Raw genomic sequence first — 15,533 nt, 5'->3', positions numbered from 1 at the left:
CGGGGGGGGGGGGGGAAAGGGGGGGGGAAAATGGGGGAGGAGGGGCTCTGGATGGAGAAGTGAAGAGAGTGAATCAGGAAAAACAGTTTAAATAAAACCAGAGATTAAATTAACTGATACATACATTCCAAGAGGTAGGTCACAGGAACAGCAATAAATACCAGCTCCCTATCTCCCCTGCTCAAGACAGCAGAGAGAGCAAAATAAAATTAAAAGATATAACAATAAAAATTACAAATGCATCTTGAGGGTCCTGCACTCAAGGCCCATAATGGAGGCTCGGAGCAGAGTAAGCAAGGGGCACAGTTCCCATCCAGGCTGGGGAGCCAGGCCAAGTAGGAGCCAGCAGGGGCTGTTACATTTTCTGATGGGATGGGCCAGTTGACTTGCAGAGAGTTTACTGCATGTATATAAAGAATTGGATGGCTGATGCTTACCATCGTGACAACTGGTTTGGCATTTGATGATTTACAAGCTTTTTCCTGGTCATCATCACCCCTTGACAGAGATGGTTTTTACAGGTGAGGAAAATAAGACTTAAAAGAGGTCATGGTTTGGCCCAAGATGTCTCTCTAGTTCACAAGTAGAGCAAGGGTTCGAACCTAGGCCCCCAACTCCACACCCTTCCCACCACTGCCTTCCTGCAGTCTCATCTGAGAGACCGAATATACTTTCTGGTCACATATACAACACACCATTACCACACCATGTGAGTGGTTGACCTGGCAGTTGTGAACACGCCAAGATAGCATCCTCTGAGCAGGAGTGTCCAACTCTCCAGATTCCAAAGATCCTTTTTAGCATCCAAAAGTTATTCACCACCCCACCAGCCACATGCACTCACCTGCACACTAGTGGTTGTACTTCTAACATCTGTTGATTGAGGAAATGCCTGATGACCCAAAGCTACTACAAATCCAGGAACACTTCTAAAGAATTTTAATTTACTCTTCACAATAGTCTTGGACAAAAGATTAAAAACACAGACATAAACACGACAGGGCTTCTGTCGGTCTCCAAATATAGTTAGGCAGACCTATTGGTAGGAAGACCTCCACGCAAGAATTCCAGGGCCCCCTCCCGCATGAGGGTCCGCAGTGTAAGGGTGGAGGAACCTCTGATTGAGACTGATCCTGTAAGTAACAGGATCAGGGGGTTATGGAGTTGGCAAGGTTGGCCCAGGAAGACTCCGTTGGAGAGGCAAACCCTGAGAAAGGCTGGCAAGGGGAGCACCAAGGCCTGTGTGGGGCAAAGGCTAGGAGGGAGGGGGCAGGCTGGCCACAGCACTCTGGCCTCAAAGCCACCAAAGGCCCCAATTTATCCTTTTACCATAATCTCCAAATGGGGTCTGTTGACAGCCACTGGGATTACCCCAACGGATTTGAAAGAAGGTGTTTCTCCTATAGGTTTAAGCTGGAGTCTCTCAACCCGTGCTGGAGTGCACCCATTCACTCATCAGAGGAGCAGCCAAGATGGTGGGGTGCCTCCTGCATGCCAAGCACTGCTCTAGATGCGGGAGCTACAGCAGGGACCAAGACAGGGGATGAGAACACCTGCTGCCATGGAACTTACCTTCACATTTGCCATCTTCGAAGCCTTGAAATGATCCTGTGAGCGGCACAACTACATGCATTGTCTATTGTGAGTTAAAAGTGTTAACTTGTGGAATGTAAGTCAGATGACACTTTTGCAACCCTGTGTGGTATCTCTTCATTTTTAAATGTATTGGAGCCTCAGAAATAAAAGAAGTCTACAAGCCCCTAGAAGGCTCTGAGCAGGGCAGGGGCTGGCACTTGATTAAAGTTGCCATCTAGCCGGGCGCGGTGGCTCAAGCCTGTAATCCCAGCACTTTGGGAGGCCGAGACGGGCGGATCACGAGGTCAGGAGATCGAGACCATCCTGGCTAACATGGTGAAACCCCGTCTCTACTAAAAAATACAAAACTAGCCGGGCGAGGTGGCGGGCGCCTGTAGTCCCAGCTACTCGGGAGGCTGAGGCAGGAGAATGGCGTGAACCCGGAAGGCAGAGCTTGCAGTGAGCTGAGATCCGGCCACTGCACTCCAGTCCGGGCGACAGAGCGAGACTCCACCTCAAAAAAAAAAAAAAAGTTGCCATCTATCAGTAATCACTACCATCCTGGGTGCCAGAAAGCCTGAGGGCAGCAGACACTCGTGCCAGTGCCCTCACCATCCTCTCCACCCACAGTTGACCCACATCCCCTTCTGCCTTCTCCCACCCTGTTAACCAAGATCACAGCTCTGGAATTAAGAGCCCCTGCTCTGTTAATTTATCCTCTGGACTATTTGCTCTTCCCACCCACCTCCTTCCAACAAAAAAAGAATTCTGAGAGAGAGAAGTCATCAGGAAAATGTGCAAATAATCCACTTAGCTGTGACTATATTGATGAGGTCACCACAGAGTACAGTAGTCTTGAGTCTCTCCACCCCAGCACTGCCACTTACTCTGCAAATGGTTTCATCTCTTTGTGCCTCTGCTGCCTCATCTGTAGAATGGTAAACACTAGTAGCTACTCTGGCAGGGCTGTTGTGAAGATTAAAGAACACAATTGTGTGTGTTCTATCAATATTAACTATTATGATGATGATACTCTTCCCTCTGAGACCATAACAGGACATTAAATTTGGAGGCAGGAAAGAAGCTGAAGGCAAAGCTAGAGTCTGTAGCCATTGCCTGGAGACAGCAGAGAGCAGTGGAGTGGGAGTGAAAAGAAGTGGGTCTGCCTGCCCCCGATTCTGGAGTGGAGTGGCACCTCTCTGAGCCTCGGTCTTCCCATCTGTGGAGTGAGAAGGCTGGACTGAGACATCTGGAAGCGTTTCTGATTCTAGGAGTTAGTGCTGGAAAGAACCAGAGAGGAAGGCAGGGAGGGAACTGGGGACAAGCCTAGATCAGACACAGTCCATCACCAAAAGTGGGCTGCTGCCTGAGAAACAACCAAGAATCTCTGAGGCAGGTTTCCCTGCAAATCCCACATCCCAGATGAGAAAACTAGCCAAGATCACCCCAGAGACACCGTGCCTCCGCCCCCACCACCGCCACCACTGCCTCCATCACCACCACCACCACCACGGCCACTAGCAGTCAGTAAAAGGCCTGAGGAGGGGCAGAGGGTGGGGAGGGTGGCACCCCGCCTGCTCCCCCTGCCATCCTGGAGTCGAGTACCTGCTCCCGTCATGAGCTCCACCCTCAGCTGAATTTAATGAATCTGAGAAAAATTATGAAGTCCCATAAAGCCACAAGTATCATAAAAAGTATAATAAAATTGAGAAAAGCTATTAAGTTATAAATACAACCAATGCATGCAACATCACTCAGTCGGGTAGGAAGTCGCTATAAAATAAAGTCATTCCACAAGTGACTAAATCTCTTAATTCACAAGGTACACGCTCCCCTTTCCTCTGTCCCAGCCATGAGTTTGTGTCACGCGAAGTTTCCGCGGCGGAGAGAGCTGCGCAGGGAGACAAAGGGAAGGGACAGGGATCGCGGGGACGGGGACAGGAGCGGCCGCGGGGCTCTGGGTCCCCGATCGCCACCAGACACGTCTCCGAGCAGCCGAGGCAAAGGGAACCGACGGGATAGGAAAACAGAGGAGCGGCCCAGAAGGGAGGCTCGCGGCGGTGCTGGCACGCGGGCTCTGGAACCCTGGGCGGGCAGGGCACGGGCGCACCCCTTCCTCTCCCCTCCCTCGCTCGAGGCCGGCAGCGCCCCCCGCCCCGCGCAGTGCACACCCATCGTGGTGATGAGAGCGCGCGCCCCGCGCCCGTCACGGTCACTGTGTGTCCAATAAAAACAAACACGGCCGAGGAGCTGCGGCGATGCGGGGCGGGCACGCGGCCCGGAAAGGGGAGGGGGCCCGAGGAAGAGCTACACCCGCGAGCCGGGCCGGGGCTAGAGGCGAGGGGAGGGGGCCAAGACTGCCCCGCCGCCGAGGGCACCGATGGAGGAACAGGGGGTCTCGTGGGACGCCCCGAGAGACACCGTGCCTGGCCAGCGGGACGTGGGCTGGCTTCTCACCTGACGGAGAAAACCGGCACTCTCACCTTCGGGCAGGGTGTCTGGGCTCCGAGCGGGGGCAGTCGGGCTCCCACCCCAGGCTGGGAAGGGTTCTGAGCCGGTCGTCCTGGATGGACTCGGCCCTGGCAGACCGGGGGCTCCTAAAGATCTTGCATTTTCAAAGACTTCTGCTGATCGTCATGGCCTAAGGCGCCCCAGGCCCGGCTCCGCTCATGGGAAAGGTGAGAAAGAAAGCCGGGAGCGCTCTGGGTCGGAGGCCAGAGACAGCGGTATTGGAGACGCGCTGTGGAGGCGGCCGTTTCCAGCGGGGAAGTCAGGCCTGGCCAAGGAGAAGAGCCGGCTGACAGGGCGGGATGTCGAAGTAGGAGGTTAAAGTCCACCCAGCGACCTACTGGGGTAGCTTCCCTAACCTCTGCCTGCCTGGAATGAGAGCACCAGCCAGGGACGCCCCCGCCCCCGCGCGTCCTTGAGGGTCAGCATTCTCACAGCCTTCACCAGCCTGGAAAACTGAGTACCCAGAGCTTAAGGAACTGTCTCAAAATGGGTTTATCTGGGGAGCTGTTAATAGGATACATTCCTACAGAGTCCAGAGCCCAGGGGAAGGAGCCTTTGCACGAGTGATTTGACTGACTGAGGTGGTGAGGCCAGGGAGGCTCTTCAGGAAGATGGGAATGACGCCGGGAAGCACCAGACCTGAGGTCAGAAGTTCAAGACCAGCCTGGTCAACGTGGTGAAACCCTGTCTCTACAAAAAATGCAAAATAGGCCGGGCGCGGTGGCTCAAGCCTGTAATCCCAGCACTTTGGGAGGCCGAGACGGGCGGATCACGAGGTCACGAGATCGAGACCATCCTGGCGAACACGGTGAAACCCCGTCTCTACTAAAAAATACAAAAAACTAGCCGGGCGAGGTGGTGGGCACCTGTAGTCCCAGCTACTCGGGAGGCTGAGGCAGGAGAATGGTGTAAACCCGGGAGGCGGAGCTGGAAGTGAGCTGAGATCTGGCCACTGCACTCCAAGCACTCCAGCCTGGGTGACAGAGCGAGACTCCGTCTCAAAAAAAAAAAAAAAATGCAAAATAGCCGGGTGTGGTGTCCAGCGCCTGTAATCCCAGCTACTCTAGAGGCTGAGGTAGAACTGCTTGAACCCAGGAGAAGGAGGTTGCAGTGAGCCAAGATCGAGCCACTGCACTCCAGTCTGGGGACAAAGCAAAACTCTGTCTCAAAAAAAAGAAAAGAAAAGAAATACAGATTTCTTATGTTCCTGCTAAGACTTGTACAGAATTTTCAGAGCAGTATTATTCATAATAGCCAAAAAGTGGGAGCAACCCAAAAGTCCACAACTTTGGGGTGAATAGATAAGCAAAATGTGGCACATCCATACAGTGGAATACTATTCAGCAGCAAAAAGGACTGAACTGATGATGTATTGTTACAACATGGATGAACCTTGAAATGTTGCTAAGTGAAAGGAGTCAGTCACCAAAGACCATATGTTATATGATTTCTCATTTATATGAAATGCCCAGAATCTCTAGAAACAGAAAGTAGATTCATGATTGCCTAGAATTGAGGGGGTTAGGGGAGTTTGGAAAAAACAGCTAAGAGGTGCAGCGTTTCTTTTGAAAGTGTTCTAAAATTGGTTGTGATGAAGGCCACACAACTCTGTAAATGTAAAAGCCATTGAATTGTACATGTTAAATGGATGAATCCTGTGGTATATGAATTACATCTCAATAAAGCTGTTAACAAAACTTAATTCTAAGTGAAAGAAGCCAAACCCAAAAGATCATCCAGAAAAGGCAAATCTATACAGACAGAAAGCAGATTGGTGGTTGCCTAGGGCTAGGGAGCAGGGAGGGGATTGACTGTAAACTGACCCCTGGGATCTTATTGGGATGACAGAAATGTTCTAGAACCGGGTTGTGGCGATGGTTGCACAACTCAATACCTTTACTAAAAACCATTGACTAGTATGCTTAAAACGGGGGAATTTTATGATATATAAATTATACCTCAATAAAGTTGTTTTAAAAAACACCATGGGTGAATTCCACCCCAGAGTTTCTGATTCAGTAGGTCTGGGGTGGCTAGAGAATTTGCATGTTTAACATGTCCCTGATGCTGCTGGCCAGGGAACCATACTTGGAGAACCTCTGGCCTATAGCGGTGAAAGACCAAAGCCAGGAAGAGAGGAAAGGCCTGTTTAAAAAAAAAATAAACCACTTTGGGCACCAACTCTTCACACCCACACACCACCCAATCTTCCAACTAACCCAGGCAGGTAATAGGGTGAGGGGCTGCACTGGGCAGCGGGGAGCCGGCTGCTCTCCGTGCCTGGCAGACATTCCTCTGCATCAGACAGCAGCAGAGTTCATTTCAAGGCAGCCTTTCCAGCGTCAACCGAAATTGGCAGTGTAAATAGGAACCGCTGTTTATTTGCCACTTACCTCTGTCTTGTTCCGCTTAAATACTGAGGGGAAACCGGAGCCATTAGGGTCAGAAGAAAATTACAAACACATAGCGTCTCTGTGGGTGGGTGAAAATGATATTAGAGATGGGGGTGAGCGGGGGAGAAGCAAAAAAATAGAGGAAGGAGGAAGGGAGGATGGGGGAAAGAAAAAATGCCTTGTACCAACAGTGCATGAAATAAGATAAAATTAAGTAAAGATCTGTTTGGTGGGTGGGGAATCTTCATCCCAAGAAATATGAGTGGAGTTTGGGAGGAGAGGAGATTTCTGGAGTTATTTTTAAAGCTAGATCAGGGAGAGTGTTAATTCTGATTTCTGTTTTCTGTCCTGATTAGCATGGTTGGGACTGATTCTCTTTCTCTCATCCACCAGGAAAGGGGACAAAAACCAAAGCCAGTATCACTTCCACCATGGGGTATCTCCCCCACCTCGGTGGTCTTAAAGCATCCTTCTTCCTGGGGCTTCACATCCAGGGGCAGCCCCTTCTTCTCTACCTACCCCGCCCCTGGAAGAATTAATTGGAGGCAAGAGGAGCACCACGTTTATTACCTCCCCTCCTGCTCCACACTAAATCTTGTGGCAATGCTTCTAAAAGTCAATAAAATGAGAAGGAAGATGCGATAAAATTAAGGTGGAAAGTGCGATGGGGAGAGGAAATGGGAATCTTCTTTTTAATTTAGCTTTAATTTTAAATTTTTTGTCACCTCTCCAAGCAGCCTGCGTGCTGCTGCAGTAGAGAGGGAGCTGGGGGGAGGGCCTGGCCTGGTTCTTTTTAAAGACTGGATGAAGCCACACACTGGTCTGGGTCTTGGTGGCAGGGGCCACGTCTTGGGGGAGCCACAGCTGGGAGCCAGCGTGAAGTGGAGGGTCCGCCTGTCAAAATTCTACTGCACTCCCTTCTTTGGAGCTCCCAGAGATAGCACCTGATTGTGCACTCACTGAGAGCAGGAACTGTGTCTCAGCCATCACTTTACCCACAGCGCCTGGCATACAACAGGAGTAGTAGCAGTAATGATGATGATGGCGGTGATGAGAGCTAATAGATACCAAGCACTTACTATGTTCCAGCATTGTTCAAAGCACCCTACATTTACTATTTCTTTTCTTTTCTTTTCTTTTCTTTTGAGACAGAGTCTTGCTCTGTTGCCCAGGCTAGAGTGCAGCAGCACGACCTCAGCTCACTGCAACCTCCACCTCCCAGGTTCAAGCGATTCTCCTGCCTCAGCCTCCTGAGTAGCTGGGATTATAGGTGCTCGCCACCACACCTAGCTAATTTTTGTATTTTTAGTAGAGACGGGGTTTCACCATCTTAACCAGGCTGGTCTCGAACTTCTGACATCGTGATCCACCTGCCTCGGCCTCCCAAAGTGCTGGGATTATAGACGTGAGCCACCGTGTCCAGCCTACTATTTCATTTTACTTGTTACATTAACGCTATGAGATAGGGACCATGACAATAGACCCATTTTACAGACGAGGACATTGAAGATAGGAAGCTGAAGCACTTTGCCCATGGTCACAGAGCCAGTAGGTCCGGGGACTGCCATTCGTGAAATAGACAGTAGATGCTTCTCACGTATCCAGTGGATTAATAAACGAATGGATAAAAATTGCATAAGAGGGGTGGGGTGGAAGAAAAAAACTTGCATAAGAATGCTGACAAAGTGACAGCTATGTAAGTGCCACTGATGCTATGGTGCCCCCTCTGCCATCAGTGCATGAATACAGAGGGATGCTGAGCAATGCTGAGATAGGGGGAAGTGGGCTTAGTAGGAGGCAGTCAGAATCTTCCTGGTATTGGTGGGAAAGCCCTTGAAGTTAGACCATCCTTTCCTGTCATGTGATTTCTTTCCCATTTTTAGGAAAGATGAAATCACACACACTCCCCCATCTCCACCACCAAAACCAGAAGATGTTCTCTCCAGAGTGGCTCAACCATGACACAGAGGGTCTGTGGCTCCAGCTGTGACCTATTCCCCAAGAACAGGGTGCTGAGGCAGCAGCAGCACTGACCCTCCTTCACCCCGGCACCAGCCGGGTGTCCTGAACGTCCATAGCCAGACCCAGCTTGGCCTATCAGAGAAGTGCAGATCTGGAAGCTCTAAGGATACTTAGGGATTGCCGAGTGCAGCCCTGCAGTTTACATGCAAGTCTCGGGCAAGAGGACAGGATTTTCGTTGGGTCTCACAGGTGGCCAGCGGGAAAACTAAGTCTCTTGGCCTCTCTTCCGTAACCCTGAGGTCTGTCCCATTTCTTTCTACCTGATGGGAGCTCCATCTTCAGTATTTTTTGACTTCATAAGTGGGCTTGTATCTCAGTCCTTGATGACAGCCCACCAGGAGGTGAGCAAGAGATAGGTGCTGCTTCCTCTGCATACAGATGGGGAAACTGAGGCTGAGAAGTTCTCAAAGATGTTTCTAGGACCAGGTACTAACACCGGTATCAGGCTCTAACCATGCCCAGCGAAGGATTCTGGCTGCTTTCCACCCTCAACTGAGTATGAGGAAAAACTGTTTTCAACAGACATTTTCCTCCATCAAGCTCAGGTTCTGAAGCAGTCCTGATTCCTTCTCTGCACCACTTCCTGACCACAGGGGCCCATGAGCTACCCCGCCCCACCCCAGCATCACCTTCCCGAAGACCCTACAGCATTCCTAACTGGGGGCGGCAAGAAAGGATGGACTTCTTTCTTAACAGAGTCCCCATTGCCCCAAATAATGTTCCCCTCATTAAAAAGCCATGTTCTCAAAGACCATTTAATGCCATGGAGAAGAGCACACGAAGTATCTATAAGTTAGAAAAAAAAAAAAAAACCACAAGTTACCAAATGCCATGCAGAATACCATCCTAATTATGTTTTGTTTCGAATACAGTTCATAGGCCGGACACAGTAGCTCACGCCTGTAATCCCAGCACCTGGGGAGGCCAGGACGGGAGGATTTCTTGAGCCTAGGAGTTTGAGACCAGCCTGGGCAACATGGGAAGAACCATCTCTACAAAAAATCAAAGAATCAGCCGGGTGTGGTGGTGTGTGTCTGTGGTCCCAGATACTCAGGAGGCTGAGGTGGGAAGATTGCTTGAGCCTGGGAGGTTGAGGCTGCAATCAGCCATGATCTTGCCACTGCACTCCAGCCTGGGTGACAGAATGAGACTCTGTCGAAAATAAATAAATAAATAAATACCATTTATGCCTATATTTATGTATGTATAGAAGAAAAGGCTGGAGGATATACACCTCCAATGTATATTTGTTTACAATATACATTGTTTATAGTGTTTACAAAATGTTTTACAGTGATTTCTGTTTTCTTCCTTATATATTTGGGTATATTCCAGAGTTTCTGCTGTGAATATGTCTTTTCACAATGGTATAAAAGGAAATTATTATTATTATCTGTTTTTAGAGATGGGATCTGGCTCTGTCGCCTAGGCTGGAGTGCAGTGGCATGATCATAGCTTACTGCAGCTTCTACCTCCTGGGCTCAAGCAATCCCCAACCTCACCCACCGAAAGCACCAGAATTACAGGTGCCACTGCACCCAGCCAGGAAATTATACCTGAATTTTTAAATTCTGCCTTATTAGGTTATATATATATATGTAAAAATACGGATCCCCTTCTAGTTTGCTGGTTCTGCTGCCTCATAAGCAGCAGCCAGGAACGATTCATACAGTGTAAGTGTGTGTTGGGGGTCCCAGCTCCCCCACCCTCTCGCAGTGACTGCTGTTCATCATAACCAGGACAATTAACCATCCCCTTATTATTCACACGTCATGATTGCTAATCACCCTTATTAATATCCATGCTTTGCAAAACCAGGAGGCAGCTTGGCTCAGATGCTTGGAACTCCACAGGAATCCAATCCTGACCCCAGGCGCGTCCCTTCCTGCTCTGTGCTTTCACCTCCCCCTGAATCAGGAGGATCTGCTCCTTCTTCATCCCTTCAGTGACCAGGACCCTCTACTTCCCTCCCCTCTACTTCCCTCCCCTCTACTTCCCTCCTCTGCCAGCTCATAGAGGCCGACATCCCCGGAAGGCTATCTGAATTCCTAACTCCACTAGCCATCTGCGCCACCAACCTCCCTTTACACTGGAACTGAAACAAGGGTCTCCTCCTGTCTTTGATCCTTTTTCCCAAATTACTCACTTTGTTCATAAAATGTACGCTGTCCACCAAACAGAGATGCTATGGCTAAAGACTGCACTTTATGGTTATAACATTTAACTAGTTTATTCTCTGAGCCTTATTACTTGTTTTGAGAAATCCATTAGCAGCTCTGTGTTAAGCCAGTTAACGGTAACATTGGCCATTTGACTAATGTTAAATTCCCTGGCTAATGTTTGGTGCAGATTTATACTATGGATCTTTTCGCCCCCCAGATTTGGTGGTGGTGGCGGCTCTGAGTACATAACATAAACCATGTTATGTATCAGTAAAGTGGGTCCAGACTTTGCCACATGTGCACACGGAGAATTTACAGTGCATCAATATGCCAGCCCCTAAAGGGGGCATTGTAGCTTCTTCTGGCTGGAGGTGAATGCAAAGCAGTCCCCAAGAGGTGGCTGCCACCCATCCCTGCTTTGGTCATGTTCTGGGTCAAAACACCAGGTACTGACCACCACCCCAGACCCTGTTGAGACAAAGAGCCCTGGTTTCCATTCCTGAACCTACTCGTGGAACATACTGGGGATGAAGATAATGACAATAATTTGAACAAATACAGCAGTTGCATTTATTATAGCAAGAAATTAGACACCTTGCACATATCCAACAATGAGGGAGTCACCAAACAAAATGATCCATCAACATGATGGAATGCCATGTGGCCATTAAAACGACAAGACAGGAGGCCCTGCCACCCTGAAAATGACGGTGTGAGTCGATGTTAGGTAAAAGCAGGAAACCCAGTGGAAGGGCAGTGACACTGGAGACATACATCCCAGGGGAAACAGCTCTGCACCAGCACAGGAGGAGCCAGGTTGAAACCTAGGCTCAACTGTTAACATGCCTTAGTTGCCTCATTTGTAAAAGAAAATCAACACCCCTGGGCCCAGTGTGGTGGGAGGGCTACAGCACGTCGCAGATGTGAAAGCCAGTTCATAGCACTCAGGACCTTTCAGACACCTGGTAACAAAAATGCCCAGAAAATCCAGAAAGAACTGATTAGAATGGAAACGTGTAGAAACACAAGTTCTTTCGCTACTTTTTGGAGTAAATCCATGTAACAAAAAAGATAGGAAATGGTTTGGAAATAGGGACTCTCCATGGAGTATGTAGTTGGCGGCCCATGGAGGCTGGCTGGGCTCTAGAAGAATGGTGAGGAGAGAAAATGTGGGCTCCCCACCCACCCTAGGGCCCCAAAGAGGACCAAAGCCACATCTACATAACTGGGAGGTGAGAAATCCCAAGCTCAGTCTACAATGAGAAGGAACGAACATCACCCCCACAGTGCAGCTCCGCGGAAGCATGATGGAGCCCAAGGAGTCACCTAGGATTCGTCTCCTTCAGACAGAGACCACGAGAGAGACAGAGAGGGAGAGAAGCAGAGGCAGAGAGATAGAGGGAGACAGAGCGGAATCAGCCAGGGAAACAGGCCCAAATTATCTCCTCCTTTGGCCCATGTTCTCGAGTCCTCCCACTGTCGGGGACTGCTCTGCCAGCCCGCTCCAGGAGCAAGAAAAATAAAATAAGCAGCTCTGACAGCTGGCCGCCTATGCCTCCTCCCTCTCCTCCCCTCCTCCTTCTCCCCTTCCTCCTCCTCCTCCTTTTCCTGCTCTCCCCTCCTCTTCCTCCTCCCTTCTCTTCTTCCTCTTCCTCCTTTTCTTCTCCTCTTTGTCTCTTCTTCCTCTTCCTCTTCCTCCTCCTCCCTCTCCTCTCCCCCTCCTTCTCCAACCCCCTGCGCAAACACCATCTCCTGGTATCTGTTCTTCGAAGGAAGAGGGTGTGAGCCGGATGTAATGCAAATCACTCCACAGGAGTGTTTCTGGCAGGGAGCAGAATCCTCCTCCCTGATGGACCCAAGGATGAAACAGGGCCCCAGATGCCAAGCTGAGGCTGCTCCTCCCTTTCTCTGAAGACAGTCTGGGGACCTCAGATAGGGGGCTCCCCCTCCAGCCTTCCTCCAACACCACCTTCTTTCTTTGAGGAGTGAGAGTGGGGTTAAGGAGGCAAAGCGATGACCCAAGGGAGAGAGGAAGACAGGAGGGGCTCTTCTCCGGGGACATTCCCCTCAGTGTTTCTGAAGCCTGTGATCCTTGTGGTGAAGGAGAAAGGCGGCAAGCCACCCACAGTGAGCGACACAAATCGGGATTTAAAGGAACGTTTTTGTAATTATCCAAATAATTCAGCCTCCTACTCTTTTCCCAATCTATCCCACTTTTGTTTTAACAAGCCAGGAATTGCAAACAACGCCCTTTCCGTTTTACCCTTTGCTCTAGGAAAGCAGCCTATTCACAGCCACTTCGCTGCTGTGTGCCCAGCTTTCTCACCGAAGGCCTCTGCCCATGCCACTCCTCCCACCGCACCCCCTTCCCTTCTCCACCTGTAAGTCTGAGCCCACTGAGAAACCCGGGTTAATGCCGTTCCTTCTTCACAAAGCCTTCTTGGAATCTCGCAGCCAGAAAAGCTCTTTTTGTCTCTGCTGCCCTGGAAAGGACATATACTCTGGGATTTTCGGCTCACACCATCTCCCCAACTGGATGGCATCCTCCCCATCATCCTTTCACCCAATCAACCAATCAATGAGCTGAGAAAGCAATTGAGGTGGGGAGACGGCCGTTGCAGGGAGCACTCAATTGCCCAAATCCTCGTTAACTGAGACTTGGACAGGTTTGGACTCACAGTTGGGGGCACCTGACACAGGTTATCCCATGAAGGTTGCATGTCCACCCCACAGGCTAGGTCCTCTTACCATCCCATCTTGCCCCAGATACCCCCAGCTAGTGAGGATTTGAACTCAGCCTGGCCAAGTCCAACACCCACTCTCTTTCCACTCCACCACACTGCTTCCCACCACACCTTTCCTGGGGAAGAGAGGTTAGAAATGGGTATGTGGCCAGGAGCTGGCTCTCCTGGCTCTTTGCTTCTTCATCCTCCTGCCTAAGCTGCACCCTATCCGGCTCCACCCCTCAGTCAACTGGTTGGGCAGATGGGGCTGGAGAGCCCTGGGCACTAACAAGTATTCATGCAGGTGAGCGGGTACCAGGAGCCAGGAGGGGCACATCACAAACCTCTAGGACAGGCCAGGTGTGGTGCTGTAATCCCAGCACTTTGGGAGGCCAAGGCTGGTGGATCACCTGAGGTCAAGAGTTCGAGACCATCCTGGCCAAGATGGCAAAACCCCTTTTCTACTAAAAACACAAAAATTACCCGGGCGTGGTTATTTTTCCCTGGGTTGTTCTGTAGCTTGGCAGCAGGAATTAGAACTGCCAGGAAAGGGATCAGTTGTGGAGAGGTGCATGGAGAAGAAGTTGTTGGGAGAGGGGAGCAAGGACCCCCAACCGCGGCAGACAACCTGGCCCAGCCCAGAGTTGAGGTGGGGGGAAAGGTTGATCCCATCTCCAGCTCTGAGAAAGATTTATTTCTTCACTTCCCTAAGGTCTTTGGAGAAATGCTGCAACTCTCGGCCTGGCCCTCATCTCCACACGTCCGCCAGCACCTCAGTTCCAGCCCCAGGGCTGCAGGGACAGACTCCTGACATGAACTGCCAGGACACCATATATCCATCCATCTGACGGCTGACCTGAGCTCAGACGGCCTGCAGCAAAGATGGAGCACAAATGCTGGGGTCTCTGATACTGGTGCACACACGCACACATGTGCACAAATGCATGCACACGCATGTACCCCAAACCATTTAAATGGACCATTCCCCTCTGTGTGTGATGTAGTTTACAAAGCCCCTGTGCTCCCACACATTATCTCAGTTGGTTTAACAACAGGGTCCTATGGTAGCAGGCAGGGCAGATGTCATGAACCCATTTCTCAGATAAGGAACCCAAGGGTCAAAGAGGGTGAGCAATCTGCTCAAGGTCACATTCTCCAGAGCTTCAATCACAATAATACTGACAAACTCCACCTCTGTTCACGTTTATTAAATGCAGGAGCTGGGTGCTAAGCACCTTCCATGCATCTAACATTCACAGTCATCCCATGGGGGAGACATTGTCATTATCCCCATTTTACAGCTGATGAAACTGGGACTTAGAGGTGTTAGATGATATCGGGCAGCCACATAGAGTCAAGCCCCAGCCAGCCTGATGTTTACTCCAGGAAACTCGCCCAGGGTGGGAATCTTATTCACCTGGGCCCCCGAGTCCCAGCACCTAGACCAGTTGCCTAGCCCACATGAGGTTCTCACTGAGCGTTTGTGGAACATTTGTTAACCAAATAAATCTGCCCCCAATGCCCTTGCCCTCAACTTCCTCCTCCCAGACCTTTCCCTGCCCATCTCCTAACTCCTCGAATGTCTCTAGTGAACTGTTCGAGACCTCTTCCCCAAGAGTCAAGGGCAACAGACCCCCTCAGTCCCTGAAATGGGGCTGGGAATTCAATTCACCATCTCACTCTCCTATCCCTACTAGCATTCAGGGATTTGTAGTTTGTTCTTACGGTTCTCCCTTGCCTCAGTTTCCCCCCGTACCAGATGTGAGGAAAATAGGCAAGCAGACTGCTGGAGAAGAGATCCCCAGACAAGTCCACCCCTCCGCTTTCTTCTCCTGCAAGCGAGTGCTGGGAATTTCCTTTCTCTCTTTCTCTCTAGATCCCACAGAGCCTCAGACAAGGGACGAGACAAAGAGCGGGCAAGCGGAGCAGTCAGGCCCAGCTCCAAGGCATGCATTTCCGAACAGGGAAAATGTGGACATCTGAGGACGGGGTCTCTCAAGGATAGGCCCCCGAGTACAAGGTTTGGAGGCCCCTTTTGGAACATTGCCAACTCCAGCTGCCTCCACCCCCAGGCACCAATCACTCAACAGCACTGTTTACTGGGCCTACAGGCAGGGAAATTATGCAAGCTGCCACTTCTGCAAACT

This window comes from Rhinopithecus bieti, unplaced genomic scaffold (assembly GCF_001698545.2).
Source record: "Rhinopithecus bieti isolate Rb0 unplaced genomic scaffold, ASM169854v2 scaffold_1853, whole genome shotgun sequence".
Lineage (NCBI taxonomy): Eukaryota > Metazoa > Chordata > Mammalia > Primates > Cercopithecidae > Rhinopithecus > Rhinopithecus bieti.
This window is presented reverse-complemented; position numbering follows the sequence as displayed.